Source organism: Cornus florida, unplaced genomic scaffold (assembly GCF_030987335.1).
Source record: "Cornus florida cultivar Cherokee Brave unplaced genomic scaffold, ASM3098733v1 CherokeeBrave_3.0.0_Hap2_Chr09, whole genome shotgun sequence".
NCBI lineage: Eukaryota > Viridiplantae > Streptophyta > Magnoliopsida > Cornales > Cornaceae > Cornus > Cornus florida.
Window position 1 is genome coordinate 89,086,512 of NW_026775579.1, and position 15,254 is coordinate 89,101,765.

Genomic DNA, 15,254 nt, shown 5'->3' on the forward strand with positions numbered 1-15,254 from the left:
TCAGTTTCTATACACACATATAGATCGAGTTGCTACAAATAAGATGTGCTGCTGCAGGATATATAGTTTAATGCTTTCATGTATTACTAGTGAATGCTTGAGCTATTACTAGTGAATTCTCTCTTTTCTTCATTTGTAGCAGATGAGCATATCATTTTTCTTGTGTAATGCGGTGAGTACTGTTTATATACAGTACTATATATCTAGAATATATGGATGGATTTCCTTTTATATATTGACCTTTTGGTGCCTTTTGACTTACAAATCAGCAAATGTTATTGAAATTTCGTAGTCTTTTCGTTGCATGAATAACAATTGCAAACCACATCACATATTCCTTTATAGTTGTATAACAGAAATAGAACTTAAAACCAGTGGCCCTCAAAGACCAAATGATCGACAACACCAAACCATAAAAATGATATAGCAAAATGATTAATGAAAATGTTATTGATAATCTTGTCCATTAAACTTAAAGCTCATTATAGACTCATACCATCCCCTTTAGTCTCACTCTATTCTAGGGTCAAGAAAAGCATATGAATGAGATTCAAACATGTATTGTACGTTGCACCTGACCATATAAACTTTTGATATTATTTGCACAAAGTCAGTATCAGATCTACATTTGTTAAAAAGTAGTTGCATATGCCAATTAAAAATGTATTGATCCCTCAATAATTTGATGGCGGATGCCCTTCCAAAAAATATTTACCTTCAGAAAAGACAATTTGATGCATGGCAAATTGCATTAAAATACACAGCAAAGAAGTACAAGATCGATATATAACCTATCTAGTATGTAGTATTCAACAGCTCAATAAAGTTTCATATATGTTGCATTTGAGAGTAGTCAATCGATTTTTTAAAGTTGAAACTTAAAAAAATAATAATAATTAGCTCAAAGTAACAAAGCTTTAATATCAATTATTTGGATTTGGCTAATTAACTTGTCAATTCTATCATCTAAACAGTATGTTCAACTATTTTCAAGCATCTCAAACACTCTCCATAGTTCAAGATTATATTATCAAAATCCCTTTTGCTATGAATATATATATATATATATATATATATATATATTCGCATTACTTTGTGAAAGATTGAATGCCGAGTGTACGAAATACCTAGTGAAGTCCTTTTCATTGAGCCATCAGTTTCACAAAATTTCAATATGCCACGTTTATGGTACCGACTAATAGAAACATGCAAGTCTCTGACTCAACAATCTTTCAATATGCCACGTTTACTCCCAAATTTAAGGTCATATATTGTCCAACATTTCAACTCAGTAAGGCCTATCATATCCATATCGATATTAAAATTGAATACCATACTTTTAGGTGGTCATGCCAGATTAATTATCAGGAAAATTTATTCAAACCTTGGCCATAATTTTTTTTTTTCCCCGGTAAATACCTTGGTCATAAATTATTTTGCAATAATGATCAAGAACTTGCAAGGACTTATATATAAATCATTCTATTTTCTCCTTTTCAATTCTCTTCATCTGTATATCGAATTTCAATATTTTCTTGGACAAATTTGTTCTACCTCAATCCCCAATTAAGCTGCTAACGCTGTCTGATTCATGAGTCTAGCAGTGTCCATTAGACATTACCTTCTTTACCGAAATAAAAACATTTCAAACTATTTTTCTTTCAAGGTAGATGATCAAATGCTACTCTGTGTACCAATTGTATGCTACATTTTTCATCAATTAGAGTAATAACAATTGATTTTTTGTGCAACTCCAATTAGTACGTAGCATCCAAACAAGAACTCTTGATTAGTAAAGTACGTACTTAAATCAATAATTAACACATCAGTCCCGATAATATCTTTTTCTTCATTTTCCCTATCTATCAAGGTCACCACCCAAGTGTAAAACCAAGAAACATTAGATTCGAAATGTCCAATATTTCAAATACGCCAAATCTCCGGAAAGATAAATATTTCAAATGACAATGGTGCTGTATGGTTTCTCTCCCCTTCTTTACGAAGTCATGCCTTGATGTGTACAGTTTACATATTGGTACTATATATACTGTATACACATGAATGGTTTGGTATTTTTGGGAAAATTGGACACCTTAGGTTAACATATATATATACAGTATCTGTCAAGGTCACCATCCAAGTGGAAAACCAAGATATATAGATCGAAAATGTCCAATATTTTCAACTTAGAAAATGACAATGGGCCTGTATGGTCTCTCTCTCCTTATTTACTGATCGAGTCATGCATTTCCGTGCAGTGTTTACATATTGGTGTATACTGTATACATGCACATGCATGCTTTGGTAGGTTGTTGACTTTAACAAAATCGCTTATTTAATTTTTCAAAAACAATTGAAATGTCGATCTAATCAAAATCTAACTAAGAACCATTATATATATACAGTTGTTTAATCTTTTGAAAAAGAAAAAAAAAAAAAAAATTCATGGACAAATATAAAAGTAGGTGTGCTGCTAAGAAAATACATGGCACGGCTGAAAAGGGCAGCACATTCACATTCGACTTTACTGACCTTCTCTTTACTTGTGGACAAAAACCATGCCCCCAATGTCAAAATTGGGGACTCAATGGGTCCCAGTTACCAAATAAACCTCATTCCATCTGTGAGTCAATCGAAACATTAGTGAAAAAAAAATCGAAACATTACAAAATCTTTTTGTTGAAATATGTACACAGCCAGTGTCTTAATGTTCTTCAATTGAATTAATGTTCTTCAGGTCGGTGGGCCAGTTCAGTCCTGTACGCTTCTGCAGGTTTGTAACTGTTGGAATGAGTGAGGACTCAATCAGTGCCTTAAAAATTTTAATTTAAATTGATTTAAATTAAAATTCCTCTATTATTATTATTTTTTTTTTATAAAGCAAGAAGGGTTAGAAATTAAATTAGTAGGTGTAAAGAGTATAAGTCTGGCACTCCCAAAATTTACCGAAAACACTGACCACTAAATTATCGAGACATCTGCAAGATTTCTCTAATTTTAAGACACTCGTTTTACCAAACGGAGAGCATTTGTTAATATTTTTGGATAGAGTGTAGGAAAAAGACCCACTAGCAAACAGGCCTAAAAAAGGGCCAAGGTAGAAAAAAGGCCCAACCACCGAATTAAACAAAGTCTTGGCAGGGATTGTGTTAGTTTCATGGGTGAAAAGAATTTTCTAATTGGGCCAGATTTGGCCCATTCCAAAAAACCCAGTCCAAGCCTGAAAGCCACCTTGGCTTGGGCCTTACCTCTATATAGAACGGGATGTATTTGTTGCGACAGACCGTATTGGGGCTGCACCCGTCGCGCGTATCAGTGCTCATATGAAAAATAAATAAATAAATAAAAATAATGATAATTTACTGTTTTCTATATTTGACGGATACATTTTGGACACTTACTCGCATTTCGGACGGTTGGTTTAGATATTCGGAATGATCGACACATTTTACACTCTTTATCTTATATAAAATAAATACTAAAAATAACATTGTGATCATACATAAAAGTGTTCAAACTCTCAAAAAAAAAAAAAAAAAAATACTACAATGACAAAATATAATAGTAATATAACATATTCTTTTTTATATTCAACTAGCGTTCTCTTATACCTTATGTAACTTTAGTATAGAATTTATAAAACTAATTAAAGTTCTATTATTGTATTACTAATAGATATATAAATTAAATTTTATATTCATATTAGTTCTGCTCATGACGTGAGCGTGTCCTTTTTTCAAAATTTTGATGTGTGCGTATCAGTGTCATATTATATTCATATCATATCATATCATATCTGTGCTTCTTAGTCCACATCCATGACCATAGGAACTTAAAACAGATAAAATATGATGTTTTTTCAATGCATCATATGCTTTCAGAATTTTTTTTCAATAATTGTCCAAGCAAGTAGGACAGAGGATCTACATGTTTGGTGGTGCTTTATGAATTATGCATCATATGCTTTGAAGATACAAGAAATTCCTTCCCCCTTTCTCTCTCTAGAATTCCTGTATCTCAACCAAAAAGATCTCCCTTTTTCTTTACCTTACTTCTCCTATTTATAGAGATTTACAAATGTCGATGGACTGCTAGATCTAGGCCCGTTCCTCCATGAGTCCCCGTCCTCTTTGATGGGCTTATGCGCGTTCGGCCCATATGGCAGTGCCTTTCTATGGGCCTGACCCACCTGTATGGACTAAATGTCGCGTTTACAAGTCATATCCGGCCCATGTCCTATCGGGCCTCCTCAACTGCCCCCATAATTACCCCTTGTTTAATAAGGGGGTAATTATTGAAGGCGTCTCATCATGACGTTGACGGCTCGAGAAACCCACATGGGGGAACGGACGGTCAGATCCAGAATCAATGTTCCGGGGCTCGATGAATTTCTCACCTTCCTGACGCTTCGGCCCTCGGGTCCCCCTCGCCTTTATAAGGCTCTAGAATACCACTCCATGCCTTTTTACCGTCTCCATCATCAGTCAAATCTCTCTCTTTTTAGAACAGCGCTAAGCTTTTTCCGGTGAAATCCTTCAAGAGTCGTTCTTCCAGCGGTCTTGCAGTGCTCTTTGTTGCTTTCTACCTCAGAGGTTAGTTTTGTTCCTTTTTACTTTCGGCAGGCTTCTTTTTACCCCTTTTAGATCCTTCAAACACTTCCACCATGGTTGTAGATCTAGATGTTCTTCGTATAAGACTTAGACTTCCTGACAACATCGAAGTTAGGGTTTGCCCTAAGGATGTTAATATTATGACCGGTGCCGGCCTCCTGCCCGGCGAAGTTTTATTTTCAAACCTTCAACTGAATGTCGTTAGGTTCCCTCTGCACCCCTTCTTTAATTATGTCTTCAATAGACTGGGGATATCCCCCCTGCAGGTAAACCCCAATTTCTTTAGAATCATATCCGTTATGCTTCTGTTGATTCGTGACAGAAGTCTGGACCTTGACCTCATAGATCTTCTTCTGTGTTATAAGGTCAGCAAGATCCGAACTAACGAGCCCTTCTACCACCTCTACCCGATCGAGAAGATGTCCATATGTACGGACACAATCAAATCTGAAAAGGGTTGGAGGGATAACATCGTGGGCATTAGTGGGGCTTGGTCTTCGCCGGCTGCAGAGGGTTACCCAATCCCGAGCGCCTTTGGCGTCTGTTCTGTTTCCTCATATAAGAAATTCAAATCTCACAAACACGATTGCCCCTGCAAAACATGCGTTCCCCGCTTTTGTACTTTCTTATGCCGCTCCTTAGGAATACCTTGTGATGACTTGAGCTACGGTGTTTGCAGGGATAGGAGTAATTACTTGAAGAAATACGTTCTGAACGATATTCCTTCCTGCTCAGACCTCCTCACTTCAGACAACCTCCTAGCGCTCTCATCCCTCGGCTACAACATGAGCAGGCTTCAGATTCCTTCTTTTGGCAGGAAGAAAAATACTCCCCCAGCCACTTCTGCTGCTGGGGCAACCTCCTCTCCTGCATCAGCCTCTTCCTCAGCCACCATCTCTGACACTATCCCGAGCACGGTGGCTATTGACTCTGTTGTCAGCACCCCTACTGCCAACCCGAGCGCGTCTCCCCAAATCACCACAGCCCCTGCTGCCGCTGGGGGCGCTCGGGACAAAGAACGAGGTAAAAGGCCTCATCCTGACAGTGGAGTCGACCCTGAGGAGGAACCTCTCATAAGAAGGACCCGGGTCTCTGGGCCGGGTGCTCTCTTGCATCGCCCGGTCAGAGCTCCTGCCCCCTCTGGGCCTATTGCAGCTGGTGTCTCTGCTTCTGCTTCAGGCTCCCCTTCTCTTCCCACTTTACCACCGTGGGCCCCTCGGTACACCTGAACAGATGGGACGTTCGTGAAACCGAACGAGACCATGCTGAAGGATGGCCAGACCGCCATGGCGTATTATAGGAGCATGTGGACTCCGAAAGACCTTGAGGCGGCGAAAGGCCTATCCCAGAAGGATGTGTTCAGCCGCTTTCCCCAATCTGCCATGGAGGTGACTTTTATTTTCCAACTCATGAATTCTCTCATATTATTTGGTCTTGCCTTCGCCCGACTAGACTATTGGCTTAACCGTTATTAATGTACATCTATGCAGACTTTGTTCGGAATGATGGCTATGCAGAAGCAGGTAGAGATGGGGAACGCCAGGGCTCGTAAGTTTTCTGATAGCCTGGAAGTGCCCAATAAAGAAAACGACCTTCTCGCCAGCAAGAATACCGAGGTATTGGCTCGGCTTGAAAAAACTGAACAAGAAAGAGATGTCTTGAAGAAGGAGAACGACTCTCTTCAGGATGAGAAGGATGCCCTCCAGCTTGAAAAGAGCGTCTGGCAGACTGAGCGTGATTCAATCAGAAACGAAAAGGCAGAGCTCCAGCGCCTTCTGGCTGATGAACAGTCTGCTGGGATGGCTTTTGAGAAGAGAGCTCTGGACGAGCGTACTGCTCTGATTGATACAATCAGCAGAGTGAACGGTGGGATGCTGGCTCTTCATGCTCGGTTCTCAAGGGTCGGCGCTCTTAGATATGCTCAAGGATTCCGAGAAGGTTTCTCCGACCGAGTTCCGGATGAGGGACAGACCAGCTCCACTCCAGATGAGGTCGACAAGGATTTAGGGATCGACCCTCTGGGGGTCTATGTTGACCTAGAACCCACCGAAGCGGAGCGCATATTTGATGAGTGCCAGGACATTGCTTCCTCAAGGATCATTACAGCTCCTCCTACCGCTCTGCCTCTAACCGCTCCTCAATCGTCAACTGTGGTACCTCCCATAGCCACTGCTGACGTTGACCCCCAGCAGAATGATTCTGTTATTCATCTTGATTCCCCACCTCGTGAGGGTGAGACGGCTGATGGGACCGAGGAGGAGGGTCGGCACAACCAGGATGCTGTCGGTACTGAGGCAGCTAACTAGGACTCCTCCGGACTCTTCGATTCCATACTTTTTTGTAACAATGTGACTTGAATATTTCATTTTTTGTAAACTCAATGCTTATTATGAATGAAATGACAGAACTCTTTTTCCCTTTTTCCTTTGTGTTGCGCTCTGTTCAACCTATTTTCAATACATATATACCTTTTCTCTCTTTTCTTTTATATTAACTTTGTCGTGTGCTTGTTTATGGCAAGTGCTTGGCGTTCGGCTTGCGGTGCCAGCTGCCACTTTTCTTGCTCAGGTGCCTGGCGCTCGGCTAGAATGCCACTTGCCACTTGGCTTTTCATTTTATAGCAAGTGTCTGGCGTTCGGCTTATGGTGCCAGCTGCCACTTATCTTGCTTAAGTGCCTGGCGCTCGACTAGAATGCCACTTGCCACTTGGCTTTAAATTTTTAGCAAGTGTCTGGCGTTCGGCTTGTCGTGCCAGCTGCCACTTATCTTGCTTAAGTGCCTGGCGCTCGGCTAAAATGCCACTTGCCACTTGGTTTTAAATTTTTAGCAAGTGTCTGGCGTTTGGCTTGTGGTGCCAGCTGCCACTTATCTTGCTTAAGTGCCTGGCGCTCGGCTAGAATGCCACTTGCCACTTGGCTTTTCATTTTATAGCAAGTGTCTGGCGTTCGGCTTGCGGTGCCAGCTGCCACTTTTCTTGCTCAGGTGTCTGGCGCTCGGCTAGAATGCCACTTTCCACTTGGCTTTTCATTTTATAGCAAGTGTCTGACGTTCGGCTTATGGTGCCAGCTGCCACTTTTCTTGCTCAGGTGCCTGGCGCTCGGCTAGAATGCCATTTGCCACTTGGCTTTTCATTTTATAGCAAGTGTCTGGCGTTCGGCTTATGGTGCCAACTGCCACTTTTCTTGCTTAAGTGCCTGGCGCTCGGCTAGAATGCCACTTGCCACTTGGCTTTTCATTTTATAGCAAGTGTCTGGCGTTCAGCTTGCGGTGCCAGCTGCCACTTTTCTTGCTCAGGTGCCTGACGCTCGGCTAGAATGCCACTTGCCACTTGGCTTTTCATTTTATAGCAAGTGTCTGGCGTTCGGCTTATGGTGCCAGCTGCCACTTTTCTTGCTCAGGTGCCTAGCGCTCGGCTAGAATGCCACTTGCCACTTGGCTTTTCATTTTATAGCAAGTGTCTGGCGTTCGGCTTATGGTGCCAGCTGCCACTTTTCTTGCTCAGGTGCCTGGCGCTCGGCTAGAATGCCACTTGCCACTTGGCTTTTCATTTTATAGCAAGTGTCTGGCGTTCGGCTTATGGTGCCAGCTGCCACTTATCTTGATTAAGTGCCTGGCGCTCGGCTAAAATGCCACTTGTTTAAAAAAAATTATTATTTTTATTATTTTTATTTTTTATTTTTTATTTTTAGCAACCCATTGAAGAGGAAAGTTATTTTTATAAACTTCAGTAATTTGCACATTCATACGTACTTGATTGACAACAAACAACATCCAATAAAGCCGAAACTTAGCTTTTATTGGTAGTACCTCTTCAGAGACGTGGCATTCCAGGGCTTGCTGACCAACCTTCCTGTAATACCCCGTAATTTTAAAGAATGTATTTAAATAAATTTTGTGTTAGGTTAATTAATTTTATTTATTTATGCATACTACATTATTTTATTAAATTCATTTAATTGTGCATGTAAATTAATTGTGTATGATAAAATAGTAAATGTATTCATTTAAATATGCATGTATTATTATTAATAATTTTATTTGTTGGTTATGCTTATATTAATCATTATTAGTTAAGTAAAGTATTATATTTGTGTTATATAGTATTATGATGATATAATGTATTATTTTGTAATAATAATAATTATATTAGTTTAATAATAATAATAATAATAATAATATTAATAATAATATAATAATAATAATTATAAAAGTTTTATTAATAATAATATTAGTAATAATAATATTAGTATTAAATCAAGGTAATGATGAAAAATTAAATACTAGGATAGAATTTCATTTACTATGGTAGAATGGTGGATCAAATATCTTGATTAAAGATAGCATTGTCTTAAAGCCATATAGGTAGGAATATGAGAAATGGGTGAGAAGTTATTATAAATTAGATATTTGTAATATTTATATTATATATTTTGTGTATAAATTAACTAGCTTGCCTTAGAAAAAATAAAGGGAGTTAGAAGCAAAGTATAAATTCTAGAGAGCTATTTTATAAGAGTGAAAGGAAAAGAGAAAGAGAAAGAAGCTTGGACCGGTGTAGGCAATTTTACCCGACTACGCGCAGACCGGCGGATTTATTTTAAATCCAAAAAGGCAAGTTATTATCTACTTTTCCCCTTTGAATTAATAAATTAATTGTTTAGCTTATTTTTATGCATAGAGCCAAGGTTAGGAGGTTAATAAATAATTAATTTTATTTTATTAAATTAATGGAATTTTAATTTTATAGGATGGTATATATTTATCTAATGTCCTATGAAATTAATAATGGCTAAAAATAATTAAATAAGACTTTAGGGATTTTTCTAGAATTTTCTAGATTTTTCCGAGCATTTTCTGCAATTTCCGGCGACCTTCCGGCGAGTTTTCCGGTCGCCGGCAGTGGGGGAGACGACCGGAGTGATCCGGTGCGACGCGGCGCACCATAGGAGGGTGTACGCGCGCATCCTGGCCATTAATGGAGTCTGATTGATCCGGTGCATCGCGGTCCATGATACCGCGGTACACCCGGATCAGGGAACGTTGGATGGAGGAGATGCAGGTGGATTGATCCGGTGTGGCGCACATGCAGGAAAGCTGATGCAGCCAACCAACCGGAGGACGCCGCGTCAGCAAGGCACCCTTAGTGCGCGCGTGGCAGCGCGTGCGCGCGCGTGAGACTCTCCAGACGCGCGTGGAAGCGCGTGCGGGCGCGTGGCTGATGCCAGACGCGCGTGGAGGCGCGTGGGAGAGTGGGGAAAGCTTGGCTGCGCGTGGGGAGGCTCTGGGAGGCGCGTGAGGGCGCGTGTGGGGTCCCTACAGCTGCTGGAAATTACCAGAATACCCCTAGGGCCTGTTTTGTAAATTCCAGAACCTTAAACTTGGATTTTTAGGTACTGTGTTGGTAATTACGGGTTTAACGGGCCACGAAATTATTATTTTACCACCCGTTACAGCATTTATTGGCTCGTTCGCAGTACGGATACTAATGTGATTTATTTAACGACATTGTTAAATATAAATAGTGTTATTATCGTATTTAATGGTATCAAACATTACTGTTAAATGAAATAAGGCCATGGTTTTAGTCAGATAAATTATCCATGATATCTTATAGGATGTTTATACTGTTAATTGATATATAAACCATGATTATTATGCTGTGTGCATTTCAGGGAATAAATGGACTGTTTATTATGTCGCATTTATATTATATGGATGTGTTGCCATATAGAACCATGTGAGCTGACTAATAAGTTTAGACTCATTTATACCTTATGCATTCGTTGCGATAGACAGATGTGTGGCTGTCGGGGTATGTGGTTTAATATTATTGGCATGTGTTGCCTAATTGACATACTCGGTATATTTATTAATATTATTGGCATGTGTTGCCTAAATTGACATTCTCGGTATATTTATTAATATTGTTGGCATGTGTTGCCTAATTTATATCTTCAGTATATTCATCAGTACTTTGCGAGGTGTTATCACTGTGTAGTTCGTTATAGTCTGTGTTGTCAGTACCGTGCACCATGTATAATAGCTGATTTCCCGGGTAGGGAAAGGCGACACTTGACCACCTAGTGTGAGTCTAAGTGATCACCGTCTATTCTGGTTGAGGTCATGTTATACATCGGATAGTTCCCGTAGGATGTATACAGATATAGTACTCATCCGATTCATAATGATTAATTTATTTGATTCTCTGATTTGGGTCATAGTAGAGAGGACTTGCTCGTGGGGTTGACCCACCATTGTTGTTATTTCAGGATACGGTCAGTATCCGTTTCAAGGCTGAGGTTAGCAGTGTGGGACCATCATCCGAACTCATCTACTCCTACGATCCAGTGCAGGGTAGAAGTTTTATGTAGTATTTCAGTTTCAGTTTTTATTTACTTTTGACGTTGAACTCTCAGGGTTATATTTAGGGATCCCTGACGTAGGATTTCCAAGTTGTAATGAAGTACTGTATTAAATAAAGGATGGATGGATGTTGTATTATTTAGTGTTCCTTTCCGGTCTAAATTCTTTTATTATCATCATTTTGTATTCCATGCTTGTATATTGCCAATTGTTTTTGATATCCCTCGTTTTTCGTGTATAAGCCTGATCAACTTATGCGTGGAAAATGTGGGGGTGTTACACTTCCCGCCATGGTTTCCAACGTATATGCTCCCTTGCCTATGACTTCTGCAATTCTGTATGGGCCTTCCCAGGGTGGCATCATTTTTTTGACTATCCCCACCTTTCTTTTCAGAACCAGATCGCCAGGGGCAAAGTCCCTGTGTTTCACTCTTTTGTTGTGACTATTCGCCAATACTTACTGATATGATGCTAACCTTATAGCTACAGCGTCCCTCCTTTCGTCTATCATATCGAGGTTCAATCTTAACATCTTATCGTTCTGATCTCGACTCCATGCTAAGCTTCTGATAGTGGGGACCAAGTGCTCAACCGGTATAACTGCCTCGGTACCATATGCCATTGCAAACGGGCTCTCCCCAGTCGGCCTCCTTGGGGTGGTTCTGTAAGCCCATAGGACGTTCGGGAGCTCATCCAACCACTTCCCTTTATGGTCTTCCAGCTTCTTCTTAATACAGGCAAAAATGGTTCTGTTTGTGATTTCTGCTTGTCCGTTGGCCTGAGGATGACTTACTGCAGCCAACTTCTGGTTGATTCCATACTCCTCCAGCAGCTCTCTTACTTGCCTGCTGTCGAGGTTCGTGCCATTATCCATGACTATTGATCTTGGAACACCGAAACGGCAGATAATATTGTTCCAAATAAATCGTCTCACATGAGTCTGAGTCACGCTAGGATATGGTTCTGCTTCCACCCACTTAGTGAAGTAATCCGTGGCCAGTAACACATACTTGTTCTGAGCTCTTGCAGTTGGCAGAGGACCGACCACATCCATCCCCCATTGCGCGAAAGGCCATGGCGAGGCCATTACGTGCAATTCCTCAGGTGGTTGGTGGATCAATGGTCCATATCGTTGGCATTTATCGCACCTTCGAGAGAACTCCTCCGCATCTCTTGACATGTTCGGCCAGAAATACCCTTGTGTCATTGCTTTATGCGCTAACGATCTTCCCCCAGAATGATTGCCACACACACCCTCATGAATAGCTCGCAATACCTGCTGCGACTCCGCGGGGGTGACACACTTCAAGTATGGGCCAGAGTAGGATCTTCTGTACAGCTGGTTATGCACGATGGCGTACTTTGCAGCATTCTTTTTGAGTTTCCTAGCTTCATCCCTTTGCATAGGCAAAACGCCATCTCGAATATAAGTAATGATGGGGTTAATCCAACTCGGTTCATACGGTATGACGTTGACTTGCCAAGGGTCAGAGTCCAAGGGTTCTTCGAAAATAGATGGCTGGGTCAATATTCCTACTGGAATCACCCTCGCCAATGTTTCACCGTAACTCAAAGCACATGCTAATCGGTCCGCATCTGCATTCTGTTCCCTCGGTAACTGTATGAATTCAATCTTTGCAAAGTCCTTGGCTTTATGCAGAACGGCAGAACGATATGCCCCCATCGTGTCATCCTTGGTCGCGTACTCACCATTTACCTGCCGAACAATCAACTGTGAGTCACTATAAACAGTCAAACTTCTGACCTGTAGCTCTTTGGCCAACTTTAACCCATTCAGCAACGCCTCGTATTCCGCTTCGTTATTGGTGGCTCGGAACTCAAGTCTAAGTGCTTGACTCAAAGAAGTACCCTCTGGGGTTTGTAGTTTAACCCCAATGCCAGCCCCCATCTGGTTAGAGGAGCCATCCACATAAAGTTTCCAAGAGCCGCACCTGAGGTCTTCTTCCGTATCTTCAGAATCACATTCTAGCAGAAAATCGGCTACCGCTTGTCCTTTGACAGCTGTTCTCGGCTCATATGTTATGTCAAATGAACTTAACTCTATGGCCCACTTTGTCATTCTGCCCGAGAGTTCTGGCTTGTGCATAAGTATTCTGATTGGGAAAGTTGTTAGAACAGCTATAGGGTGGGATTCGAAATAATGCCTCAACTTTCTTTTTGCGTTTACCAGTGCAAGTATCACCCGTTCGGCCTTCGAGTATTTTCGTTCTGCCTCGATCAATGTTTTACTGACATAAAATACCGGGTGTTGCACGCCTTCCTTGCAACGAATCAGAACGGCACTTGTCGCAACACTAGATACTCCAAGATACAAAAATAACTTTTCTTCTGGATCCGGGGCTGACAGGACTGGTGGATTCTGCATATATTCCTTCAAATGGGTCAATACTTGTCGTTGCTCATCTCCCCAGACCTGTCTTCCATGACTCCGAATCGTGTCAAAGAATGGCTTGCAACGGTCTGACAATTTTGAAATGAATCGACTTAATGCAGCTATTCGTCCTGTGAGGGTTTGCACCTCTCTGATCGTCTTTGGCTCGGCATTCTTAATCAAAGCCTCTGCTTGAGCGGGGCTAACTTCGATGCCTCTGCTGTTGACCACGTGCCCCAAAAACTGACCGGAACTCACACCGAACGAGCACTTGGTTGGATTGAGCCTCATACCGTATCGCCTCAGCACATCAAATATATCTTGCAGATGTTTCAGATGATCATTCTTCTTCCTACTCTTTACCACCATATCATCAATATAGGCTTCCACAATCTTTCCTATTTGATCCTTGAAAATTTTGCTAACAAGTCTTTGATAAGTTGCTCCCGCGTTCTTTAGTCCGAAAGGCATAACTTTGTAGCAGTATGTCCCTCTCTCGGTTACAAAAGAAGTTTTTTCTTCATCTGCCGGGTCCATAGGGATCTGATTATAACCTGAATAAGCGTCCAGAAAGGTTAAGCGTTCATACCCGGTGGTAGCATCCACCATTTGATCAATCTTTGGCAGCGGGAAGCTATCCTTCGGACAGGCTTTGTTCAAATTGGTGAAATCAATGCATACTCGCCATTTCCCATTCTTCTTCTGCACGACAATGACGTTGGACAACCAATCGGGGTAGTGTACTTCTCTGATAAATCCCGCATCAAGCAGCCTATCAACTTCCTCGGCTATGATTTGGTTGCGTTCTGGAGCAAATCTTCGTTGCTTCTGTTTTACTGGTTTGAAATTGGGATTGACATTCAAAGAATGACAGGACACGGAGGGATTAATTCCAGGCATGTCTAGGTGACTCCATGCAAATACATCGGCATTGTGAGACAAGAAGTCAACTAGCTCTTGCCGCTCTTCCATGGTCAGTCTTATTCCTACTCTGGTAGTTCGTTCTGGCCTGGACTGATCGATCTGCACATCCAGAAGGGGCTCCTCGGTCAAGTCAACTGACCCCTCCACCCTGTTCTGCTTGGGTGGAGGTTCCTGTAATTGCTATCTGGGGCTTGCCGGTCGGACGGGCGCCTTCCCTTTCCCAGCATTCTTTAGTGTGACGGAATAGCACTCTTTGGCTGCAACCTGATCCCCACGAATATCTATTATTTTATTTCCATCAGGTCCGAGGCACCTCATGACCTGATGCAAAGTTGAGGGTACTCCTTGGACTCTGTGAATCCATCCTCTTCCCATCAGGAGATTGTACGAGGGGTGAATCTCTACAACCATAAAAGTTTCCATAAGAGTTCGTTCTGCAGCTTGAACTTCTACTTCCACCATTCCGACGGGCTCTACCCTCTTGCCATCGAACCCTAACAAGGGATTTCCAGTGGGCTTGAGCCTCTCTGGTTTAATCTCGAGCCGATCAAATGTGTCCCTCGGCATGACATTCGCACTGCTCCCGGGATCGATCAGAACTCTGCGCACCAAGCAGTCTGCCACTGTCAAACTGACTACCAACGGATCTTCATGGGGGACTTGAACACGCTGCAGGTCTGTCCTGTCGAACTTTATCTGTATGGATGCGATCTGCTGGTGTAGAGTATTCACACTGCTGACCCTTTTCTTCATCTGCGCTTGCCGTAGGCGCGCTCGGAGCAGCTCATCTGAATCTTCGCTGGGCTCGGGTCGACCGTGGATAGCATTGATTATGCGAACTGGTTGTGAATTATGGGAGCTTTGTTTATGGCTCTTTTTTACTTGTTCCATCGGTCGATTCTGCTCTGTTGCCGAGCCTTGAACATAACTCGCGAACTCCCCTCTAGCTATCAACATCTCCACTT